A 24,228-nucleotide genomic window follows, 5' to 3' on the forward strand; every position below is an offset into this window, starting at 1 on the left:
ACCATGCAGTCCCTGCTCACCAGCCAGCACAGCTTGCGATGTTGGTTGTCGAGCCAGGCGGTACATGCCAGCCAGCACTACTGCAACCGATGGTTTGGATATCACAACGTGCTGTGGGGAATTTGTGGCGGAGGTATGGAGGTTCTTTCTAGTGATAGGTTGTGTTTATGAATGGTCACTAGGGTGTGTTTGGAGTTTGGAAGTTGACTTTTGAGAATAGTGCAGCCATCGTCTCCCTTCCAAACTATCACTGCATTTCACTGGCTTTACTGCTGACAGAATGATTCTGGGCCGATTGCGGAGACAACACGAAATATATCACACCTGAAGACCGCAAACCTGTCATATTGTAGTCTGCACTGTAGTCAGCTGAACCGAACAAACATCACCTGTTCTGGTATAGAATGCAGTGCTTCTTAATTCTTAGTTTTTAATTTCAAAACGATGTAAAAATATGGTATTAATTAGTTACTATGGACTATGGTATATGGCAGGGTTTCTCAAAGTGGGTGCCGTGATGCAAGTCTAGGGGTGCCGCAGAATACTTTGATAATATTTGGAATTCATCAATGTCACTTCAGTTTAACCAGTTAGACCTTCTATACTAAAGTTATTTTCAATCTGTCATAATGGCAACAGATTCTCTCACGTTTTCCTCGTGACATGCTGTATTTTAGGGGAAAATATTTAAAGTAACAATGTAATTCAGGGGTGCCATGGATGAAAACATTATATTTACAGGGGTGCCCTGAGCCCAAACAGTTTAACACCACTGGCACATAGTGGCAACAAAGAGGATAAGTTGTTTAATTATTTCTGCACATTCTGCCATAAACTCTTGATGGCCTTTTAAGAAAATCCAGTTTGGGGGATATTTCAAAGAATCAAGCATTATAAATCTGGTGTGACACAGTGTGGAAATAACAGTTTCCAGTGCTATTTTAAGGCCTCCGTCCTCTTCAGAGTTAATTTGAAATTATGTAAAATGGGGCCTCGAACCAAACTTACATCACGCAAGACTTGAAATGTAAGGAGATAACAGAGGCCTCCGGGGCAGCTGCCCTTTCATCGGTGAAAGTGTAATGATGCACTTCCTGTGATACGGAGCAGAAGTGACACACAATGTTTTCCTGCGCTGTGTTTCCATTTCAGCTAAGTTGTGCTTCATTTTCCACTGTGTCACAATGCATAAGGAGCAAGTTGTCGAGATCAGTGGACCACTGTGAGGTTCTCTATGGCGTTCTTTCCCCTGTCAAATCGGAATTTCCTTGTTTTCTCACATTGTGGGAGATGGGTTGGACCCACTTATGGTCATGAGTAAAATAAAAGGTTATTTAAGGCACGAGTACTTTTCACATTCCATCGTTTTTACCTGTACGACTCATTACTCAAGCCTACCTAACAATCTAAATACCTTCTGTATAGTCTAATTAATACCTACCTAATACCAATTTTGACACATCTAAAGATTTAAAATGTATCAAGACATATTTAGCTATTGTCTTGTGTTAAAATGTACACAACATGGGGCTTTCCCCTAGATATTCCATCGTATTCCATCTTTATGGCGAGGACATCCTGTCCAAAAGTGGTCTGCATCCGTCTCTCCATCCTTGTCCCTTTTAGGCCCATATATGGAGATCTGATGTCATCAGTATATGCTCATACGGCATACCCCCTTTTGTGTCCACATGTATATGGAATTGACTGATTTGTTTTCGCCCTAATGGGAACTCCATATATGGTTATGGCAGAGTCATAGTGAAATGAGCGGGACGATATGGTCCACTGGCCCGCTGGCAGGTCCTCCCTTAAGCCAAGTTTAATATAGGATGGGAGTACTTGAGTACATAGTTACCCTTGGTCTGACAGGCCTACTCATTTGTAGCCTGGGCTGAACAAGTTTAACTACTCACATTCTTATTTTTATTTACATGTATTTATTTGACATGAACATGCTTGTGTTTACTTTGGTGCATCATGAAGCCGCAAAAAAACCCTCATCTCATCTAATCTTCTAGTCACCGCTAATGATATCTAACAGCTACAAATCTGTGTTTGCGTACACTTTGTGTGTGTGTGTGTGTGTGTGTGTGTGTGTGTGTGTGTGTGTGTGTGTGTGTGTGTGTGTGTGTGTGTGTGTGTGTGTGTGTGTGTGCGTTATGTGTTTGTTTGTATTGGGTTTTGGATAAATTACGCAAATAGGCTCTATAGCAAACAAAGGCTTATGATATTAACAAGTTTTGTTCAACAAGATAATCTCTACAAAGCAACACACGTTTTGATAATAATAATAATAATAATAATAATAATAATAATAATAATAATAATAAGGCAATTAATATAATGTTTTTTTATTTGTGTCAGTATAAAAGGAAAACTCTCAGGTTTAGGACTACGGTCAATCTCTCAAATGTACAGTATGAAAGCTACTCACTGCAAACTGTAGTAAAATTTACACTGATGAGTTTACACTACATTCATCATGTTTTCCCTTTAACACTAGCATGTCTGAGAGGTCATTTTGACCGTTTATTTGAGATTTTTTTGTTGATTAAAGCGACTGTGTTTAGTGGCTCAATAGCTCTTCCCCAACACCGCGCATCTAAAATATGAATTATTCAAAATACTCTTAGCGAGTGATTAGTCCGGACCCCGTGATCACCTTCGCCATTACTGTTGAAGGTAGAGGAGGAGGCCGTCTTCTTCTACAGCCAAATAGAACGGTGGCGGTTGCTGAACTATCGGCATCCCCTGCTGGCGGGGGTTGAGTTAAAAGCTGCCTCAACCATTATATACACAGAGTATACGTTGGGGTCCGTATATATACGGACCTGGCTGATAAGGTCCCCTAGCGTCCCCTAGCGGCGGGTCTGTATATATACGGACCCAGCGCAAAAATAATGAATGAGTTAACCTCGCGAAATTACGAAGACAGGGCTGGAGAGTTATACAGCTAAAAACTGCCCGGGTTAATGAGCCGTGACCACAGCTTACAAGGACCTAAACACATAGCCTAAAGGATTAATGGCTTCATCTTCAGTCAATAGCCGGCAACAACAGCCTCATTTTATTACAGACATGTATCTTATGATGAATAAGAATATCCTAAGGGCAGCGCTTTAACCCAAGGTCAATAATCCGAACAAGCTGGGGTTAATTGGTTCAGTGGGCCTAGGAGGCAAAATAGGGATTACCATCGACCTGCTGCTATGTGCTTCTATCCCCTCCCGCCACGCACTTCATTACCTGATGGACGCTGAAATCCTCAGCGTTCATTTAACTCCGCGAGGGTACAAACAGACCAAAAAGAACCCGTGAGGATCCATTTGGTTCCGACTCTCAGAGTTACGAATGGATCAATTAACACAGAGGCGTTTACTGTGTCCAAAAACAACATAAGCCTACCAATTATATTGCTTAGGAAAGCCATTGTACTGTACAACCTGACCACTGCATCACATGCAAACTATATGGGTTTTACAGTATACCTCATTTAGTTGTAGATCTTACAAGGTACTTTGTGTGATCTGGTTCGGCATCAGGCCACTTTATTTCCATGTGTTGTGCACTGTTAGCAACTATACAGGTATTATGTATTTTTAACCTACTATTTTATTGTGCACATTTGAAAAGGAAAGGCCCTCAACTTTTCTCCAAAAGTATTGTTATTGTGACTTACCTTTAATGCAGCAGTGTCATCACACAGTGGAAAATATAACATAGAATACACACACACAAGGTTGTAAACCTCATGTCCTCATTATGTCCAAAAAAAGAGCAGATCTACAAGCTCAAACAACGGCGTGCTGCGTTTCGAGTATGCAGCGAATTGGCTACTTTGGTGTGACGATGTACAGTAGTATGATGGGGGAGGGCGTTCATTTACGAAACACTAACAGTTATGGTGATAGGAGTGTAGTCTGAGAGAGAGCTGATGGGTGAAATTAACTTGGCCAATTTAAGTAAAAGGACACCACCTTATTTCCCCATTTCTCTCTGAGTGAGTAAAATCAGAGAATGTGGGCCAAACGGTGGTGCCTGACACTTGGTCGAGTTATTGCCTACACTGAATAAACAAACCGGACCTGAAGACTCCCCTAACCCCGCCAGGATGCGCGTGGGGCACGCAGAATCTGCTGAACGTTTCACCCTAACAGATGACAGACACTGGACAGGGCCATGCAGCCACTGGCACAAGAAATGCACTTCCTAACCCTTGATTGTGAGACCAGAATGACATGCACTACTGTAACACACATTGTTTAATAAGAACGCACATACCAAACACCACTACCTTTTGTTCAATATTGGGGGGGGATGCGCTGCCATCCCCAGACGTGTGAAAAATAACCTCACGGTTGAACGGCTTACCCAAGGGTGGGCGTGTGTGTGTGTGTGTGTGAGTATGTGCGTTGGTGCGTGTGTGCCTGTGTGTGCCGGTGTGTGGATGTGTGTGTGTGCGCTCTTAACTTCAAAGATCTAAACAAATGGTTGCTGGCGATAAGTTATAGGTGCGACATTCCTTAGCCCCTCCAAACGGACTTTGGGGTAAAATAAGCAAATTTACTAACCAGTTTGAGCTGGTTCCCAAGACAAAGAGAATGCCTTTTTGGCGCTTTTCTTAACTTCAATATATACCAGAGAGAACCGATTTTGGTTGCTCTTTCCAATTTGCAACGACCACGCAACACAAGTCAAGCGTGGAGCTTGCCTTTTAAACACAGACCCAGGGAACTAGAGCAGTTCCGTATCACCTCAACTGGGTGTGTTCATATGAGAACCAGATCGACTACGTTATATTTTAAACTTAAAGAAGTAAAGGCAACTTTATAGTGTCGCGCAACACCTTTGGATTTTAACTACGTTCATTACTCCTGGTTCCAGATTCTGAGGATCTCGCCTAGACGGAATTTCAACCACAGGTGGGTCCAGGAATTGAACATGTTAATGCCCCAAACCGACGCTAGATTCCTTATTTTATAACCTGATTTAGAGAACCAGCTACTCTTTTCCTCGGGAAATGATTTAAGGTAAACTTGAAGTTAGCAACCATTTAAATCTCCTAGTTGCTAGGAGAACCTCTTTCCTCTTTCCTCTTTCTTCTTCCTGAAACTATCTTTGCATTGTGTTTTAAACAGAACGAAGCTATAATTGTAATATCATTTTGACCAGATCGAATTTAATTGTGTACTACCATTGACTAACTCCGTGTCACCGCGCGAGTTATCAAAGGTAGGACTCCACACCGGCCTGGCAAAATATATATTTTCAATGCACAACAGTTTATTTAGCTGAAGCTCATGTCTCCACTAAATACCTGTTGACGCGCTCGTTCATTTGCTATGTGGTATTATTTTTGAATGAATGATTGCACACAACCAGATGCAAGCATTTTGTAACAGTATTTCGATATAATAAATATACCATTTGCTAGTACAATCTAAACAAATCTACGGAGTGTTTCTTTGTTTCTGTCTGTGTTCATTGATCTGTGTGCATCGAGGAGAACCGTAATTTTAACATTAATACAACCATATTCGAAACTCACGCCCTCATTGGACGTTAATGATATGCAAGGGGATAGAGTGTAATGTGCCTTTAATTCGCTGGCGAGTTAAGGTTACATTTACTCTCTGGCTAATTGACATCATAATCTTGCCTAATTATCTCGCTACATACTGGTGCCTCTAAGTGAAATGGTTTTGTTGAATTACGGTCCTTCGGTGTATAAGAGATTAATGTACATTTGATTTGAATAAAGGTTCGTTGGAACTTTATTTGTGCGCTTGTGCGCTACAGTTGTCCTTCTTTTTTTTAAGTAACGGTTGATCAACTCAAGCATTTGGCTGGTAACGGCCGATTCAAGCCCTCCGACATTTGGTCCCACGTTTCTGCAGACGCGGGATTACTATTTATTGGAGCGTAATTAATAAAAGTGGGCTATCGTTTAAGTGATTCTGTTTCCTAACGCCCAGTTGCACTGTCCCCGAATGTAAGCTATTTGTGGGTCATCTCAGCAACGAATGTTTGCCACTGGACTAAGCGATTAAGTTCGTATAGCGTGTAATTCGCGCTATTGTCCAGGGGAACCTGAGAATTCTCTCTATACTATAAAACGGCTCACGGCATTACAGAAAGGCCATTGGCTTAGTATGAATTTAGACTTAAGTGTCGCCATAAGTGTGCTGCCTTTTTGAGGTTAAGAGTTTAGATCAGGAGCGTAAACAAGGATCTATACAGTGGCTAATTGACGTGATCGCAAATACAGTGTTGTTCACTGCCTGCGAAATACACGTCTGCTCTGGCCACTAGCGAGATCGCCATTTTGTAAATTGGGACGTGACGCGCTCCCACTGTGTTTAAGGGAAGCTGCTCACGCTCGGATTGCATAATCGCCATCTTGTGTGTTCCCCGTCGGCGCCCCGCCCCCTGAGGTCCGACCGCTGGGTGCGTGACGCTCTGCGTCCGGCCAGCCCGCCCATTGTTGGCAACGTGTGATACAAAGTAGGCAATCGCCCCATCTTGTGGCCGCCGGTTGTATCACACGCGTTTTATTGATCGTTGCGTTCCTCTCGGTTACGTGCATGCTCGTGTTAGCGATTAACACCATTTAATCGTTGTGCATGGTAGAGACATTATTTCACGTTTCATACACTCATTCATTGGGCTCGCGTTTGCGTGCCTGCCCGTTTTCGGTAGTACTATAGGTTACATTCTGTGTGCATAACAGTGTAGCCCTCCGTGCTCTTTCAGACATATTCAGTTGTGGATAATTAATTGTGTGGTACATTGAGTGAAACATTTCTGCTATTTACGACCTGTGCCTTGGACAAATTACACATTCTTTAATTTGCACAGCCCTTGTTCTGTGGAAATCGGGTTTGTTTTGTTTAAAGGATACAGGCTTTTTTTTTTTGTCCTTTTAATGCCCTTGTCCTTTGACTCTACATTTTTTGGGATAGACTCTGTTAAGTGTGTGGTTTGGTCTGACCTTTGGTTTTGATCACCCAGGCAATTAACTTGTTGAATTTACTTAATTAATACCATTGTGTCGTTAGGAGGTTTGAATCCCAAGTGATTCGTTCATTCCTTTGTGGCATTCCAGATTTAAGGCTCGAAATAACCTCTGTTTGGGTTGTGTGGTTTTAATCAACCAGGCGATTGGCTTGCTGATTTAATTGGTTATTCCCGTTTGGTTGAATGTGTGGTTGATTAAGCCTTTTAGGTTTTGTTGATCAGGCAGTTGATTGATTGGGTTTGATTAATTATTTTCATTTGAGCCACATACAAATTGAGTTTTAATTGGTTATTCCCGTTTGGTTGAATGTGTGGTTGATTAAGCCTTTTAGGTTTTGTTGATCGGGCAGTTGATTGATTGGGTTTAATTAATTATTTTCATTTGAGCCACATACAGTTTGAGTTTTAATTGGTTATTCCCGTTTGGTTGGATGTGTGGTTGATTAAGCCTTTTAGGTTTTGTTGATCAGGCAGTTGATTGATTGGGTTTAATTAATTATTTTCATTTTAGCCATTTACAAATTGAGTTTAATTGGTTATTCTCGTTTGGTTGAATGTATGGTTGATTAAGCCTTTGAGGTTTTGTTGATCAGGCAGTTGATTGATTGGGTTTAATTAATTATTTTCATTTTAGCCATTTACAAATTGAGATTTTTAATCCAAATTAAAATTTTTATTTATTTTATTTTGGGTGTTTATTCCCTTTTAATATTTTATTTACTCCCTTCCTTCCTTTCAAAGGGAACTAAGGGTGTTAATAAAAAGGGGGGTTAAGGGGCAGGAATAATAACAAAATCAATATAGCTGATCTATTTCACTTCCGCACAGAATTGTCTTTTGTGTCCTCAAACCAAATTGAGGGCTCTGTACTGTTTCGCCTGAGAGGCAACGAGGGAGCGTGGTGGTGACATTTGGCCCCATCGCTGTTTTGTTTACAGAAGTTTTGTGGCTTTGTGCTGTTGAAGCATACTGTACTGTTAGCCAGCTACACAGAAAGCGAGCATGGACCCGTACGTAGCTATAATAAGGTTGCTTAACGCAACGACTGGCCTAAGTTTGGATGAAACACCGAGCAAATGTGACGCAGACGCAATACTAGTGAATTTACAAGCCTTAGCTAGCTCTCACGCAGAGACACGGCTTTACACTAAGGCAGAACGTGAGAAATTAAATCAACATATACTTGGGAACCTGGTTAGGTTACGAGATTTAGATTTTATCCAACTCAAGGTCTCGGCTGAGACAGCTGCCCAATCCCGTCAGCAAATAAGGGATTTGAAGGCCGATCTTAGCCAAACGAATCTCACTGAAGCGCGAGCACAGGCCCTTGAAATTGGGGCTGAATTGCGAGACATGAGAGACAGGCTAAATAGCAGTCAGGATCAGCTAAATAGCAGTCAGGCCCTGGTAGCAGAATATCAGGGGAGGCTCAGAACCCAAGGCGGCGAGTTAAGTGAGGCTGGACAAGAGATAGCTGATCTCAGGGTCCAGTTTCAACAGGCACAGCTGGAAATAACTCGTTTGCAGGGGACGGTTGGCCCAACTTCCCCGCCGGGGACGGTTGGCCCAATTTCCCCGCCGGGGACTTCTCCTTTAATAGGGGAAAATGCTCAGCTACAACAGAACCTGAACCAGGCAAACCTAAAATTAGACGATTTAGACGCACAACGACTTACTCTCCAGGACGAACTAAAAAAACACACAACGTGGGGAGCAAATAAGTCAATCGCGATCAAAGAGTTGAATGAGATGGTCGATACCCAGACCCACCAAATTAAATCATTACGGGATGACATGTCCTCCAAAGAGGACCAGTTAATCCAGAGTAAGAACAATATAGATGCTCAAATAGCCCAAATACAAAGCTATGAAAAGGAAAGGGCTGGGTTTCAAGATTATACACGGGAGCAGGACAAGCAGGTGGCCCTTTGGAAGACTGCCGCTATCACTGCACAGGAACAAAATAAACGCTTGCGCATAGACGGGGTTATAGCATCTCACGATGCGACGCGTGGGGGGCCACCAGGTTTCAAACAAGGCAGCCCAGCGTCCGTCTTGGGGAGCCATGTACTCCCTCAAACAGCAAGTTCCACTCCCGATTATGGCCTTGGGTACCAGTCTTTGCCCCAGAGCACAGTGGTGGTGGGGCAATCCACGCCTCACGCAAGCTCTGCTGATGCTTTGCCCACTGGTGGTACGACCGGCGCCGCACTCAGCACACAGCGCCGAGTGCAGCGGTTAGATGACGATGCCATCAGGAGAATCGCTCGGTATATTACGAAGTTCGACCCACAAGCCAATGGAGCGGTAGATACCCATTCTTATCTTGAAGACATCGACTATCACCTGCGAGCTCACGAACCCGTGTCACCAGACACAAAGGTAAGTCTGGTTTGTTTTACCTCAAATCGCGAGGTAAACGGGTTCCTTAAACGCCAACCACCGGCGGCGCTCCAGGACTGGCATACCATACGATTAGCTTTGATAGAGGAATTTGCCGACCATCAAGCTTTGGGCGGCCTAACCGCAGCCATGGCAGTCCGCCAATTTAAGTCAGAGACCATCAACGTGTTTTATACTCGTTTGCGCAGAGCTTACTTTGGGGACAGTAACCTCCCTGACATGGAAGAAGACCCGAACTTCAAATCTCTTTTCATGTCTAACTTACATGCTTCCATCCGGAAGCAATTCCCGCTGGGCATCGACCCCAAGCGTGCTCGGTCAACCGATTTGCGTCACTTAGCACGCGAAGCATTCGACAGAGAACATGTTAAGCCAAAGGACCATGACATATATAGCATGGAACTTGAGGGGGGTCACCCACGGGAGGAAGACAATAGAAATAGTAAGGGTACTTCTTCACACCATGAAGACAGGAACCGTTCGGCGCCTAAGGGTTCGTCAAATCCACCCGGGCACCGCGATAGGTCTGGGTCTTTTGATCGTGGTGAAAGAGGCCGCTCCCACGGGAGAGACGCCTCCAATTCTTCTTGGCAACATCGCCGAGATTCTTCTCACGACAGAGACCAAGAGGGCCGCGACCGGCGCCGGTCCCGTGAAGCCTCACCCGCGTCATGGAATCGGAATCGATCGCCGTCTTTTGACCGTTCCCGTGACGATAGAAATCGTCACTATGACAATAATTCCCGGCCTTCCTTGAAGAACCGCGATAGGTCTCCCCCTCCCAAGACTCGGGACTCGTCCTACAGAGACCGTAGTCCAAGTCCGTTCCGCAAAATACGCTTCCAAGACGAGGCCTCTGACGACCCGAAATCCCTGAGGGTTCAAGAGTCAAAGCCACGGGCAACTGTCCCGGCGTCAGGCGCAGGGAACGGTACGGAGCAGAGCATTGCAAGCATCACCGACAAACTGTCGGAGTTACTCGCCGCAGTTCAAAAGAACATTAAAGGCAAAAAGAAGACGTTCCCTAAGAGAGGCACGTCCAAAAAAGGGGAAAGCCCCGCGTCCAACGATAGGTCCAAAAATGATAACAAGGGCCAATCAAAGGACGTTCTATGTTTATCACTACCACAACCAGGGGAGGGGCATTTCTCCCCTCCTCAGGAAGCTGGGTGTGTAGGAAAGTCACCACCAGGCTCGAGCACGGGCCAGGCCGGTGACATCTGTGACATCCAACCAGACGCAACTGCAGTCGAAAGTAGTGATGACCACACAGTCTCCCCTACGGAGACTCAGGACTGCGAAATTCTGACTATACAGCATGACCTCGCCTCCGATGAGGTCGATCACGGCCCACGGGAACCAGGGGCAAACCCTGGGTTTCGTCAGTTTTTAACTAAAATCATAAAGAAAGGAGCGCGACGGAAGTTGTACTTATCAGTAACACTTGAACAGGCTGTAACCCACGACGCTTTGCTTGACACGGCTGCCGACATCACTCTTATGTCGGAAGATTTATTCCATGTCCTACAGGGCCGGGCTCGACAAAACCAGCGAGACATTAAATTGTGCCACCACCCTATAGTGGTGGTGCCGTATGCACTGTCCACCACTAAGTTGGACAGAGTGGCCCTGTGCCAAGTCCAGATTGGTCCTTGGTCCATGATCCACCCCATATATGTCTCGCCGGTGGGTCATGTCCCACTGTTGGTGGGACGCGACCTACTGGAGAGATTGGAACCGAGAATAGACTACGCAGATCTAACCATCTCCACTGAACTCCGGGAACCAATGCCTCTTGATAGTGACGAGTTTCCCGAAATCAACAGCCTTGACGTGGAACGCCCCCAACACTCCTCGGCCCCGGCAACTCTTGTCGGAGGTCGTGGAGACTTCCACCAACAACGACAGAACTTCCTGTGTATCTTGGGCCCTTCGCTACGCGATGACCAGTACTGCCCGCAGATTCCGGCTGGAGTCACACTCAACGGCATACACATACACCAGGTGGGTTTGGCTTTGTGGTCGGAGTGGTCCGCCATTAGCGCAGACACTTTCTCCCAACTTCAGAGTGTCACTCCGACACTCACGCTGTTGCACAAGAGTTTCCGATTCCCACTTGGCACCCCTAAACCCACGACCTTAGTGGCCACGGGGGTGTGCGCTGCAACGCTAACTGTGGGAAACCGTACACTTCACCAGGCTTTCTTGGTGGTCCCTGACCTCAAACAGGGAGCCCTCCTGGGGGCCGATTTGGCAATCAGACTGGCAGTAACGGTCGATACTCTTAACAACCTGCTTTGGGCATTAACACCCCTCCTCAGGGATGACACCACGCTCTCCCACGCACAAATCCTGGCGGGCCAAACGATGCCGCAAGTGTGTGGAGTCATCGTTGAACATGACGTTGTCGTCCCGGCACGCATGGCAGAAGTGGCCGTTAGGTTAAATATCAAACCAGGCCACGAACTGCACCAACCCTTGGTGTTCTTCCAACCCTCCTCGGGGTTCACCAGCAGAGGTCTGGCCTTCCAAGGCACGCCCATGCTGGACGTGGAGGGGAGGTCTACGTACCTGTTAGTAACCAATCGATTGGAGTCAGACGTCACTTTGCCTAAGGGCACAGACTTGGGATTGCTGATCAGCACCGAGTTCTATGATTTCAGCTTGACCATCCCGGTCATCGGCAAGATTCCGTTGCTACTACAGCGAGACCCACGCTCCCCTGACGTAACTACGTCCCTGCCCTCAGGTGCAATCTCCATAGTCTCTCAACTTCCCATTGACAGCGACTCAGTGGGCAGGGTGGAGCTGGACCACAGAGATCACATGCTGGTCTACAACATCTCTCGAGGGGACACCACCACAGAGGCCAATTGGCGCACGGCGGCCCCCACCAACCCTAAGGATTGTGGGGCCCCGACGTTACCGGAACCCTATGATGGTTTCGACGCCGAGTTAACTCAAGCTTTGGCACTAGGTGACGCAACCGCGGATTCAACGTTCCGCGCAGACTTTCGGCAAGTATTGTACAAGCACGGCTCGGTCTTTGCCAAGGATTCACTTGATTGCGGTCTCACCGACATTCACACTGTGCGGATCCCGACAAAGCCAGGGGCCCCGCCCTCATACGTGCGACAGTATAAAATTCCTTTAGCTTCATACGACGAAGTCCAGCAGACGGTCACGGCCATGCTGGACAAGGGCATCATACGTTTGTGCAACAGCGTCTACAATTCACCTCTTTGGCCCGTGCTGAAAAAGAATGGCGCTTGGAGGCCTACGATTGATTACAGGCAGCTGAATAAACTGACTCCCTTGTCCCGGTGGCCCATGACGCAATTAGAACAAGAGCTGCCAAGAGTCAGGGATGCTACGGTGTTCAGCACCATTGACATCGCCTCTGGGTTTTGGACAATACCGGTAGACCACCGTGACCAGCATAAGTTAGCGTTTACGTTCGCCAATCGCCAGTACACATTCAATCGTCTTCCTTTTGGTTTTTCCAATTCTCCCGCTGAATTCAACATCTTCCTGAACAAGGCCTGCCCAGACGCGACGGCCAGAGGTTCGGTAATTTTTGTTGACGACATTCTGATCCGAAGCAAAACTCTACCGGCCCACTTACAGGAAGTGGACCACGTCTTGGGACAGCTCGTCGCTGCAGGCGCAAAGATTGTGCTCTCAAAAGCCCAATGGTTGCGAAAGAAAGTGAATTATGTCGGACTGTTGGTGGGACCTCATGGAGTCGAACCACAGGCTAGCCGAATCCAAGGTATGCAGAATCTGAAAACGCCAACAGACGTGTCAGAACTGCGCAGCTTCTTGGGTGTCTGCAACTACAGTCGACAATTCATCGAAGGCTATGCGGAAATCGCCCGCCCTCTTAACGAGCTCCTCAAGAAGGATGTCCCGTTCACTTGGAGCAAGGTGCAGGATGATGCAATGACCACTCTGAAAAGAGCACTCTGCTCTGCCCCGTGCCTGGCTTACCCTGATTCTTCCAGGAAATTCTATCTGGAAGCGGGTTTCTCCCCGCTGAGTATTTCGGCGGGCTTATACCAGATCCACGACGCAGACAAGAGAGTGGTGGCTTACGCCAGCAAAGGCCTTAGCGACGTTGAGCAGAAGTTCACTGACTGCGAAAAGGCGTTGCTGGCCACGGTCTGGGCAGTCAGCCATTTCGCCAACTATGTTGGGGGTCAAAAAGTCATCGTAGAGACATGCCATCAGCCTGTCACTTTTCTTAACAGTCAACGGTTACGTGAAGGGGCGGTGACGAACTCTCGCATCGCCAAATGGCTCATGACTTTCCAGAGCCACAATGTCGAAGTCAAGTACGCACAGAATCATAAAATGCCTCTTGGTTCAGGGCTAGCCATGTGTCAGAAGTGCACGCAGGATCCCCTGGACCCAGATGTTATCCGCCATGACGTGTCACCCCCTCTACCCACTCGTCATCATTATTTCGACGAGAACGTTTGCAAAACCATGCCAACTGTATACGTGGATGGGTGCTCTTACACCAAACCCACTAGACAGGCTGGCGTGGGCATTGTATGGTTGAACGACACGCCCAGCGAACCCCAGAGTCTCAAGCTGGGGCCACAAACGTCTCAGTACGCTGAGATCGCGGCCACACTTGTCGCCTTACGCGACGCCGCCGATAACGGGATCAAAGAACTGGTTATCTGTACTGACTCCAACTACGCTAGGCTTAGTTTCACATGCCATCTTCCAAACTGGCGCAAGAATAACTTTCTAACCGCTGGCCGAAAACCAGTAAAACACAAAGACTTGATCGTGGCGTGCGACCACGTGGTTAACACCCACGACATGCAGGTTTACTGGAAAAAGGTCAGGGGGCATTCCACCCTACCTGGCGCCGACAAGGAGTTCAACGACCAGACTGACGCTCTGGCCAAAGCGGGAGCCGTGGATGGCATTCCGTGGGAACTTCTCCCCGAATGGCTACCCACGGAACCCGTGGCAGTGGTTTGTGTGATCACTCGTGCGTCAAAACGCGCTCAACAAGACGGGCAACAAGGTTGCGCCGTCTCCTTGACGCCTGCACAAAGAGACACAGATCTAGTGTCGCTACAGGCAACCGATCCGGCCCTGATGCATATGGTGGCGCTACTTGCCGGTGACACACCACCGCCTATTTCCCCCACAGACGTGGACTCGGTCGAATACTTGGCGCAACTGCTGTTGTCAAAAGAGCACATGTCGCTGACCGATGGTTTATTGGTATATGCTGCTGACCTATACACTTCACCACGTTTAGTTATACCTCAGCACCACAGGGGGGTATTACTGGGCTACGCTCACGACTCACCAACGGCTGGACATCGAGGTGTCCAAGCAACATGTGATGAGTTGTGTCAAGTGGCATACTGGCCCAAGATGCAGCGGGATGTGGCCGACTACGTGAAAGGTTGCCTGACTTGCTGTCAGTTCCAACCTTCCAACCCAACTCACAGAGCGCCTTTACAAAAGAGGGGAATCACGTTCCCATGGGCGGATCTGCAGATAGACTGGGCAGGACCATTCCCGAAATCCTCCAGGGGTAACAAATATTTCTTAGCCATCACATGCGCTTTCACCAAATGGCTTGAATGTCTACCGGCAGCAAACAACAACGCAGAAACAACTGCACTCTTGCTTTTGAATCATGTTTTCTCACGCTTTGGGCTACCCACGCGGCTGATTAATTCAGATCGTGGGACACATTTCACTGCCGAAGTGATGCAAGAACTGTGGCGCCTATTAGGCGTTAAAAACCAACTGCATATCAGCTACCATCCAGAGTCGTCAGGACAGGTGGAACGGGGAAACCGAACGGTGATCGGCATACTGAAAAAGTTTGTTGCGGCCAATCAAAAAGATTGGGACATCAAATTACCACTCGTATTGATGGCAATTCGAGCAACGCCACACACCACCACGAAGGTGTCCCCGTTCGAAATGATGACAGGGCGGCAGATGACTTTGCCACTGCACCTGTTATACCAGCCAGGGGGAGCTAACCTAGCCACCGCTTACACCACACACCAATACCTGACGGACCTCCACGAACACCTGCGTACCACGTTCGCTTTCGCTCAGGAAAACTTAACGAAAAGCGTAGAGGCCAGGAAAACGTACTACGACAGAAAGGCCTCGCAGGACCAATTCCAAGTAGGGGATTTGGTTTGGTATTTCATTTTTGCTCACCCAGACGGGAAGACCAAGCAGTCCAAAGGGAAACTCAACAAGAAATTCCTTCCCAGGTGGAAGGGCCCCTACCCCATAGTGGACAAACTCTCACCCGTAGCCTATAAAATACAAATCAAAAAAAGCAAGGGCGAGCCAGAGACCAGATGGGTACATCGAAACCAGATCAAATTGCACACGCCCCAGAAAATAACTAAACCCTAAGACTCGGGGAACAAAACAAAAAGGCTGATAACTTAAACCATGATGCAAAACAATATTCAATCACCTAACCAGGAAATCTAGAACCGGGTCAAATAATCAAAATAGGAACTTTGCAATTTAAACTCCGCTAACAAAGTATAAAACTGATATGTGTATAAATGCGTTCTTTGTGCCCTGAACATCATCACTGCATGTACACCCTAACCAACGCATGCCGTGTCTGTTTGTGCTTATTTCTTTTTCTCTATAGCATGGATATCCTAAAACTACTCACGTTCCTGACAATAGGGATGGGAGCCGCGAGCCCACCTGAGATAATTACAGTCGCACCATCCACCGGAGTGGTTCTGAGGGACCAACCAGGCCTGTTGATCACAGACTGTAGAACATACACTAAATTGGTGGTGGTACACCTCAGCCCACTTAGTTACTATAACAAATACCTGAAGTCATTACCAGAGATCTTTGACCGGCCTTTGACCGACCACGGCCAGTATTGGGCCGAAGACACAATCGAACATACCAACTTCGAACTCACGCACCAGCTAAAACAACTAGAGAAACTCACTCAAGGGCAAGAGGAGATAACTCCCCGCAATAGGAGAGGGGTTCCAACAGGAGCCCCCTCGAGTCCGAATCTGAGCATGAGTTTTCCGATTTGGGGGACTACGAATTAGAACAGGATTTCATAGGCCCAAAAAGACGACCAAAACGTTGGCTGGGAGTCGCCGCGACGTTAGCCACGGCAGCCCTGTCCCTTTTTAGTTTAGGATCGGCCGGGATTAACACTGTGGCTGTCCACACCTTGAACAAAGCAGTTAGCGAGCTCCAGGCGGACCGACCCCAAATCCAAGCCGCCATCAACGAACAGGCCCGACTCTTACAGTCAGTGGGCACAACCCTCCGTGACACTATAATAATAGTCAATGCTCAGAGCACCCTCCTCAACAAAACACGAGTCACCATGAAGAACCTTCTGAGAGTAGTAGGGATAGACATTGCACATACCCAAGTAGTGACTATGATGTTTAATGACATGTTGCGAGAGACCAGCTCCTCAGTGGACGCTCTCTCTATAGGAAGAATCCCCACTTACTTAGTTCCTGTTGCTCTAGTACAAGAAATACTATCCGCCGCTACTGGGGAAGCCATCAGCACCACCCAGGCTGACCTCGCCTATGCACTAGGTGCAGCACTCCCCATCTCAGTAAACCCGGAGCGGAGAGAATTTGCTTTCCTGCTCACCCTACCAGTAATAGACAATCACAACATCTATAGACTGAAAGATGTGGTGAACTTGGGAGGCTGGCATGGCGACACTTATGTCCGCATCACCACACCTGTAGTTGTGGCTTACCATGACAGCACACCCAATCTGTACCTCGCCCCAAATCTTAACATGTGCACTAAGGTGAAAAACATTCATTGGTTATGTTCATCTAAGCCTTTTGTAAGAGATAATACCAACGGTATCTGCGGCCTTAAGCCCATGACGGACGGGTCCCAATGTTTTGCACAATCGACCCTCAGAGCACAGGTCACTCTAACCCGGGCGGAAATTATAGGAAATAGATGGCTTGTGAACACTCCAGTCAGGTTTGGCACCATCCGTTATGATGTACACGACACCTCCACCCGAGTGGCGTTGCCAGACCAGACTTTCTGGGTCAGCGTGCCAAAAGGGTCAATCTTCCATGTAGATGAAATGGCTCTGTACTATTTGTCTGATGAGCCATACCACGCCGAACTCGAAGTCTCTGAGTTTTTCAAAAATTACAAACTCCACTTTGACCCTGCCACTCTTAGACAGATGGAGGAAGGCACCCAGTCCATTGAATTAACAGCCCTGGACGCTGCCCTCCTAATTAAACCTACCCTCCTCAGTGACGATAATAACACCCTGATAGGTTCCTGGTCAGCCTCCGACACGCTATTAGTGACGCTCGTCGCCCTGGGGTATGCTCTCATGGGAGGTATGGCGTTCTGGTACGGTAGACGCTATATGACCGTGGACAACCACTGCCGCAACGTAAAATTGTGTGGACAGGACGACGCGGAGCCCGGAACTGAGCTACGTCTCGAAATAGTCCCCTTACAGGCCCCCTTCCAGGGAGACCGGGGCACCCTGCCAGATCTAGAAGAGTAATTGAGTAATCTAGGACCCTGTTTCTCGTGAAACAGCAAGAAATCTCCTCCCCTACCGAAACGGGAAGACCACTGAGTATGCGTATCACACACAGTATTAATTCTGGTTTACATCTTCTTATCCTAAGTATTAAAACCAAAACTACCTCAAAAATGCCTATGCAGAATAATGCCTCCTAGGATAGAGTTTGGTTTTCTGTTCCGTTCCCTGCCTTGATGTGAGACATGATCAACCTGCAACCTCACTAGAGGAAGGAATTCAAACCTGTAGGTGCACTAGCCTGTTAAATCGCCTAGAGGCACAAAATGGAGTTACTGTTCGCTTGGTTTCTCCCCAATAGACATTGAGCCATTTGCTCCTTATATTTTGTTATCATTTGTTTTTGTTTACCAGACAAAATGATTGTTGTCACTAGACATTGAGCCATTTGCTCCTTATATTTTGTTATCATTTGTTTTTTGTTGGTTTGCCAGACAAATGATTGTTGTCACTAGACATTGAGCCATTTGCTCCTTATATTTTGTTATCGTTTGAATTATATTTCAACAGACGAAAGTATTATTTCCTCTTCTTTTACTCTGGCCCTTGTTCCACTTTCCTCTCCCCTACTACACTGGTTGCCAGTCTTTAGACCAGTACAACTTTATCAATAGGAGAAAAGAGCTCAGTGTAAAAATGACTTAAGAGAAGCTGTGTCGTTTTGGGTGCATGATGTGGTCAATAAAACCTTGACCCGCCGGCAATGACATGTTTTGACATTGTTGTGTTCCCCTGAGAGCGTAAGCTCCATGCTCGGGGAAGCCTTACACCCACCTGAACGACATCCAAGACACTATCTCCTGTCTCTCTCCCTCATGGATGCCGCTCCGCGACTAGCGGAACCGGGCACCCACCTGAATGCCAGTGTTGTGAACAAAACTGACATTGGGTTGTTTCCCCTGGGAGCATATACGGGCTCGGGGAAACCTGAATGACATTACAGACACTGCCTCCGCTCCTTCTCTCTCCCTCTCTCTCTCCCTCATGGATGCCGCCCCGCAACTAGCGGAACCGGGCACCCACCTGAATGCCAGTGTTGTGAACAAAACTGACATTGGATTGTTTCCCCTGGGAGCATATACGGGCTCGGGGAAATCTGAATGACATTACAGACACTGCCTCCGCTTCTCTCTCTCTCTCTTCCCCTCTCCCTCAGTGGACTCTACTCTGCACCCAGCATAACTCTACACCTGGCCGAAAAGACCGTACAGACACTGCCTTTCCTCTTTCCCTCCAGTGCCACGAACATTGACACCACTACGGGAAGTCCGACCCCGCTGTCGGAAAGGGGCCCTACCTGCAAGGCAGGCATCCCAGTGGCCTAAAATTGACAGCTAGTTAAAGGAGGAAGGGTAAGAAATGGAAATAGGCCAAAGAACGGCCAACAAACCTTGTCGGCCTTTTATTTAGCCTAAGGGGGGATCTGTAGTCTGAGAGAGAGCTGATGGGTGAAATTAACTTGGCCAATTTAAGTAAAAGGACACCACCTTATTTCCCCATTTCTCTCTGAGTGAGTAAAATCAGAGAATGTGGGCCAAACGGTGGTGCCTGACACTTGGTCGAGTTATTGCCTACACTGAATAAACAAACCGGACCTGAAGACTCCCCTAACCCCGCCAGGATGCGCGTGGGGCACGCAGAATCTGCTGAACGTTTCACCCTAACAGATGACAGACACTGGACAGGGCCATGCAGCCACTGGCACAAGAAATGCACTTCCTAACCCTTGATTGTGAGACCAGAATGACATGCACTACTGTAACACACATTGTTTAATAAGAACGCACATACCAAACACCACTACCTTTTGTTCAATATTGGGGGGGGATGCGCTGCCATCCCCAGACGTGTGAAAAATAACCTCACGGTTGAACGGCTTACCCAAGGGTGGGCGTGTGTGTGTGTGTGTGTGAGTATGTGCGTTGGTGCGTGTGTGCCTGTGTGTGCCGGTGTGTGGATGTGTGTGTGTGCGCTCTTAACTTCAAAGATCTAAACAAATGGTTGCTGGCGATAAGTTATAGGTGCGACATTCCTTAGCCCCTCCAAACGGACTTTGGGGTAAAATAAGCAAATTTACTAACCAGTTTGAGCTGGTTCCCAAGACAAAGAGAATGCCTTTTTGGCGCTTTTCTTAACTTCAATATATACCAGAGAGAACCGATTTTGGTTGCTCTTTCCAATTTGCAACGACCACGCAACACAAGTCAAGCGTGGAGCTTGCCTTTTAAACACAGACCCAGGGAACTAGAGCAGTTCCGTATCACCTCAACTGGGTGTGTTCATATGAGAACCAGATCGACTACGTTATATTTTAAACTTAAAGAAGTAAAGGCAACTTTATAGTGTCGCGCAACACCTTTGGATTTTAACTACGTTCATTACTCCTGGTTCCAGATTCTGAGGATCTCGCCTAGACGGAATTTCAACCACAGGTGGGTCCAGGAATTGAACATGTTAATGCCCCAAACCGACGCTAGATTCCTTATTTTATAACCTGATTTAGAGAACCAGCTACTCTTTTCCTCGGGAAATGATTTAAGGTAAACTTGAAGTTAGCAACCATTTAAATCTCCTAGTTGCTAGGAGAACCTCTTTCCTCTTTCCTCTTTCTTCTTCCTGAAACTATCTTTGCATTGTGTTTTAAACAGAACGAAGCTATAATTGTAATATCATTTTGACCAGATCGAATTTAATTGTGTACTACCATTGACTAACTCCGTGTCACCGCGCGAGTTATCAAAGGTAGGACTCCACACCGGCCTGGCAAAATATATATTTTCAATGCACAACAGTTTATTTAGCTGAAGCTCATGTCTCCACTAAATACCTGTTGACGCGCTCGTTCATTTGCTATGTGGTATTATTTTTGAATGAATGATTGCACACAACCAGATGCAAGCATTTTGTAACAGTATTTCGATATAATAAATATACCATTTGCTAGTACAATCTAAACAAATCTACGGAGTGTTTCTTTGTTTCTGTCTGTGTTCATTGATCTGTGTGCATCGAGGAGAACCGTAATTTTAACATTAATACAACCATATTCGAAACTCACGCCCTCATTGGACGTTAATGATATGCAAGGGGATAGAGTGTAATGTGCCTTTAATTCGCTGGCGAGTTAAGGTTACATTTACTCTCTGGCTAATTGACATCATAATCTTGCCTAATTATCTCGCTACAGGAGGTTTCTGTCCGAGAGAGAGAAACATAATGTGAATAATAACAGATATCGCTTACCTTTGTTGGAGGAGGAGAAACGGCAGACATGGAAGCATGGAACAAAAGAGAGAAAAAGGGACATTAGTCACAAATGCATTGTCCAGGGGCTCCCCGGAACATCCCGACCCCCAGGAACGCGCCCAGGGGGTGGCCCGGTTCCGGCAAGCTGCCCCACGTCCGAAACGGTTGAGAAATGACAGAGTTACCCCAGGGGGTCCCTCTACTGTACTGTACTGTCCTGTACTGTACTGTCACACCCGAAATCACGTAATGGCTGGGAAAAACTCAGCTTCCCATCATGCACCTGTGCACAGTGTGAAGCTCAACAGCGCCACTTTGTCACCTGTTGGTACTCTAAACAGACATACATACTACATGCATGCATGGCGCACGCACGCATACTGTACATAGGGACAGACATTGCTGTTCAATGGAGTGGTTGCACCACTCAAAAAGGCTATTAACAAACTAGAATGCAGTCGCATGACTTAACAACGCCACCATTAGTGCCCCGTCTTTGGCATGATGACGTTCAATGACAACTTCTGCAAAGTTTGTAGTTTTAACTACAAAGTTACGGTCCAATTACTTTACAAGAGAAAATATGCCAGGTATAATGTCATCACAGATATGAGGCAAGGTTGCATCAGCCTTTGCATAACATTCTCACTGTGTGTGCATGTGTGTGTGTGTGTGTGTGTGTGTGTGTGTGTGTGTGTGTGTGTGTGTGTGAGTGAGTGAGAGAGAGAGAGAGAGAGAGAGATAATCTGGCAAAGACAGCTCGTGAATTACTGTTTTTCAAGTTTTTAAAGCCCAGATTCCTTTCAATTCAACATGAAAAAGAAAACACTGAGCGAAGAATCACATGATGATCACGCAACACACACACACACACACACACACACACACACACACACACACACACACACACACACACACACACACACACACACACACACACACACACACACACACACACACACACACCCTATTGATGCTATCAATTGGCCACCACACAGACACAGACAGACAAGGAACACGCAGACACAAGTGTGTGTGAGCGATTGTCATCGATTTGTGCTCTGAGCCCTGAGACACACGTCTAAGGAGGGGATCAGAGGAATAATTGTTAATTTCCTGCCCCACTCTGATGTCCATTGATAGAAAGGAAGTCTGGCAGGCAGAAAACAGACAGAGGGAAGCAGACAGACAAATAGACAGAGTGGGTGAGCGAGAGAGAGAGACAGACAGACAGACAGACATGTAGGTGAATAGGATAATCGTTCGTCTCCTGCTCTGTTTAACAGAGAGATAATCAAACTGAGAGAAAATGGGAAACAGTTGAGATGCAGAAATGCAAGACCATACTCTACTGTACAATGGTTGTCTACAGAGATTCAACAATTCCCCCGTGAGCATGCACTTGGTGATGGTGGCAAGTAAAAGCTTCCCTTTAATGGGAACCAACATCTAGCAGAACCTGGCCCTGGGTGGGCGGCTCATATCCTTTATGCCATCTCAATCTCTCTCTCTCCCTCTCTCTCTCTCTGAAGATAAAGACGTGTGTCTGACTGCAGTGGTGATGAATGTGTTTAATTATTGTGTCCCGTGTGAAAAGCACGAGAGCTTCAATTCATCGCGGGCTGATGTTTGACTGCATCCCATCCTCAGTGTTCCCCTTCATCTGTCACCCACGCCTCTCTTTCTTACATTCTCTCTCACTATCTATAGCGTGCGTGCGTGCGTGCGTGCGTGCGTGCGTGCGTGCGTGCGTGCGTGCGTGCGTGTGTGCGTGCGTGCGGCTCTCCCTCTATCCCTGGTGGTCTGTATAAGAGCCAATGTTTCTCTCTCCTTACTCCTCCACGATCTCTCTCTTTCTCTCCGTTTCTCCCATCCTTCCTTTCTCACACCAGTCCTGTTCCGTATTAACGCAGCACTCCACTCCATTTTGTCTGAGGGACCATATGCAGTTACGCAGTATAACCCTCTGTGTCAGTGAATTAAGTGGAAGCTGGTGAACTGTTGCTTTAGGTAGAAGGTCCATTAAAACACTGTGGATAAGAACAACATCTGCTCAAGGTCTGGACTCTGGAGACATATTGGACAACGACAGCTCATGCCAAACACCAATATATGTGTGTGTGTGTGTGTGTGTGTGTGTGTGTGTGTGTGTGTGTGTGTGTGTGTGTGTGTGTGTGTGTGTGTGTGTGTGTGTGTGTGTGTGTGTGTGTGACTGTGTGACTGTGCGTGTGTGTGGTGGGGCTTATGTGGGCATCAATTTGTTATAAGTGTGAGCTGGGAAAGAGATGTCAGTGTGTGTGGGTGGGTGGGGGGCAATTACAAAGACCAGAGGCAAGAACTGAATTGGGGGGTTCGGAGGGTCCTTATCAGTAAGAAGAAGAATTTAACTCTGCAATTCCATTGACTTAATTACATTCATCTTTCACCTGACTGGAGTAAAACAACTCAGGGGTGGAGGTGTTACTTTTTAATTGGACGAGCGGAAGCAGCAAGCAAAAAAAAGAAGAAGGAAAGTTTTATCATGCACGCTAAAATGATGAGAGTTTAATAACACTGAGGACTGTATTGTGCAATAGAGCTTCTGAAGAATGAAGACTAATGAATACAAAAGAAAACATTTAGGAAGGTGGGGCTGGGGGGTATTTTAGGTAAGGAATTAAACATTTAGTTAAAATATATTTATATTTCCCTGTATTCCAGTGGAGGGGTCATTTGTTTTCCTCTGTTTCTCTGGGGAAATCTACAGTTGGGGATGTGATTGGGGGAGTTCAACAAATAGCATTAGCTAATAAAGCTGAGCAAGCATCTTTTGCTATGGAATATCAAACTGGGTTGTAAAGTGCCTGTGTGTGTGTGTGTGTGTGTGTGTGTGTGTGTGTGTGTGTGTGTGTGTGTGTGTGTGTGTGTGTGTGTGTGTGTGTGTGTGTGTGTGTGTGTGTGCGTGTGTGTGCGCATCG

At 46.7% G+C, this 24,228-nt stretch overlaps 1 protein-coding gene across 2 annotated transcripts in view; it reads right to left on the reverse strand.

The window, feature by feature from the left end:
* grid2 (glutamate receptor, ionotropic, delta 2) overlaps nucleotides 1–24,228 on the reverse strand; it is a gene marked incomplete at its 3' end in the record, with an annotated part of 744,548 nt that overhangs the window by 507,056 nt on the left and 213,264 nt on the right. The gene's annotated exons all lie outside the window — the stretch shown is intronic.

Source organism: Electrona antarctica (genome assembly GCF_951216825.1).
Source record: "Electrona antarctica genome assembly, chromosome: 12".
NCBI classification, from domain to species: Eukaryota; Metazoa; Chordata; class Actinopteri; order Myctophiformes; family Myctophidae; genus Electrona; species Electrona antarctica.